This window comes from Cherax quadricarinatus, chromosome 1, assembly GCF_038502225.1.
Source record: "Cherax quadricarinatus isolate ZL_2023a chromosome 1, ASM3850222v1, whole genome shotgun sequence".
In the NCBI taxonomy this organism is placed as follows: domain Eukaryota; kingdom Metazoa; phylum Arthropoda; class Malacostraca; order Decapoda; family Parastacidae; genus Cherax; species Cherax quadricarinatus.
In genome coordinates, this window is record NC_091292.1 from 23,687,840 (window position 1) to 23,690,339 (window position 2,500).

General features: G+C 46.0%; 1 non-coding gene across 1 annotated transcript; it reads right to left on the reverse strand.

Annotated features, from left to right (window-relative positions):
- Positions 1-1,592: 1,592 nt before the first annotated feature.
- On the reverse strand, positions 1,593-1,674 carry TRNAS-AGA (transfer RNA serine (anticodon AGA)). Its single transcript has one exon. It is a non-coding gene; the product is annotated as a tRNA-Ser (tRNA).
- Between the last annotated feature and the right edge of the window lie 826 nt (positions 1,675-2,500).

A 2,500-nucleotide genomic window follows, 5' to 3' on the forward strand; every position in this document is an offset into this window, starting at 1 on the left:
ACGCTTGGAAAATGGGAGGTAAACAAAGTTGACCCAAGGTAGGTTAGCTCCATATTCGGTGATCAAAAGCTATTTTGAAGAGGCACAGTACGTGATGGGGATGATAGGGACTTCCTGAACCGATTAAAGTCAAGTAGTTGTTTTGGTTGAGGTTGTGGCGCCTAGCTGGCAACACAGTGTTACGTGATGTGGTGTGGAGAGGTTGTGGCGCCGAGCTGGCAACACAGTGTTACGTGATGTGGTGTGGAGAGGTTGTGGCGCCGCGTTGGCAACTCGATATTACGTGATGTGACTCACCTCTATCGATCTATCGGCTCAGCGAGACACACACACAATGTCTACCAGGTCAGGTGCAAATTTCATGAGGTGAGTCGTCCTCGGTGTGTCGTCAGCTGCCTGGTTCCCCACCCTCGGCAGGAAGGACTAGCCCAGCTAGGGTCAGTAGACCCGCTGATGCAATGCTCCGGATGTACTCTTGCGCTTATATAATATTAGAGAGTATAACCATGTCGACAATATGGAAGAAGGGACAAGTGCACACGTAGGAGTCTCTAATGGGCACGTTTCGGATCTATGTTTAAGGCCGAAACGTAAACGAATGAAAACATCTGAAGTCTAAGCACCTGTAACCTGTCATCCTTATGTTCTTATGTTGCACTGTATCTTTTTTAAGTGGCGAGGAATTAACGCCATAAAATAGGCAAGTCTTTTTATCTAGTGACATTTCTCCCTCAGTGGGATTTTGCCACCTGATAGAATCCCACACACACTTTGATACTTCACAATACAGTCACGTAAGAACAAGCTGGACAAGCACTTTGAGATACTACACTGAGGCAAACTGAAATCCTGATTCCTGTTGTTTGCTCAGTAATTGTATCAAGACGAACAGCTCTCAACGAGTGAACCAGATTAACAGCAACAGTGGCAGAAGTAGATGGTTGAGTTAGTCATAGCAGTGATGCACGCGAGTGCAAAGGACAAGTGTAGTAGCAGCACGCACACTCACAGCAAGAGGCATTCTTGAGCTTCCCCAGCGCTCGGGCTTAATGCCCAACGCTGGGGTGTGGCTCCAAAAGGACCCTTTAGTGCTTGCTGCCTTTACACCTCCTGACATCGTCTGCTGCTATGCAGCTGCCACATCCTTCGAGCCCAGTGTGGGCGGGGTTTGTGGCAGCCCAAGGTGCTTAGCGTCTCCCTCCGAGCCCCATAGGGGCGGGGAATGGGGTTAGGCCTGGGGATAGCTAGTCTCAGAAGATGAGGAGGTACTTGTACCTCCTTCCATTGCAGACATTGGTCTGAGACACTCCCACGACAGGAAGCCAAGGCTCCGTGTCGTGGTGAAACACTGATAACAAAATTTCCATGTAACAATAACTAGATTCCAGTTGTTTCAGCACACTGCACGCAGTCCACATCGCTTATAATGACACAGAATAAATGTCGGATTGGTAAGTGTAGGGAAGATTTCTTTATACATCTCTCATCCCTCCTGAGAATTACCCCCAAGTGGGCTCAGCAGCCAATCTTGCAGCACTCCACTATGGGTTCAGCAACCACAGAAGTTAATTTTAAAAACAAAAGCGCTGACCCGCAGTGAGTAGGATTCGAACCTACGCGGGAAGATCCCATCTGATTTCTAGTCAGACGCCTTAACCACTCGGCCATCACTGCCCGGCGTTTATTTGCGTTTTCGAAAAATTAACGGAATCTTAATTCAGATAACTTGCCTGATTTCTGTTGGAGGGAGCAGAGTATTTGCATTTTTCATTTTTTCCTGATCCTCGTGGCTGTTGGTGGTAGCGACGTTGCTTACCACACAGATCACACCAGCAGCTGAAACTCATTCTTTCAATGAAAAAGCTGAGGAGTAAAATGCGTAGGAGTAAGTTTATTCAAGGATCCTAGGTGAAATGGGTCACTCTGACTATGTTATCCCTGATAATTTACACTATGTATGATAAAAGTACTTACTTGTATCTATTCTTAAATAAACTTGCTTACCTAGGTACAGGTGTACATAACTACAATCATCATACATACTAACGTATGTGTAAATTGCCTAGGATAACCCAAAATGTCAAAGTGCCAAATTTTCACAGAGGTTCTTGTTTTCCATTGGGGTCGTACTAGAAATACATATTCAATATTTTTATAATGCATGAGCGCAGATAATTATTCAACAATATACATTCATGACTTATACACCAGACAACAAACAAGGGACTCTCCAGTGTACGAAGGTACAACCAGTGTACGAGGGTACAACCAGTGTACGAGGGTACAACCAGTGTACGAGGGTACAACCAGTGTATGAAGGTACAACCAGTGTACGAGGGTACAACCAGTGTACGAGGGTACAACCAGTGTATGAAGGTGCAACCAGTGTACGAGGGTACAACCAGTGTATGAAGGTACAACCAGTGTACGAGGGTACAACCAGTGTACGAAGGTACAACCAGTGTACGAGGGTACAACCAGTGTACGAGGGTACAACCAG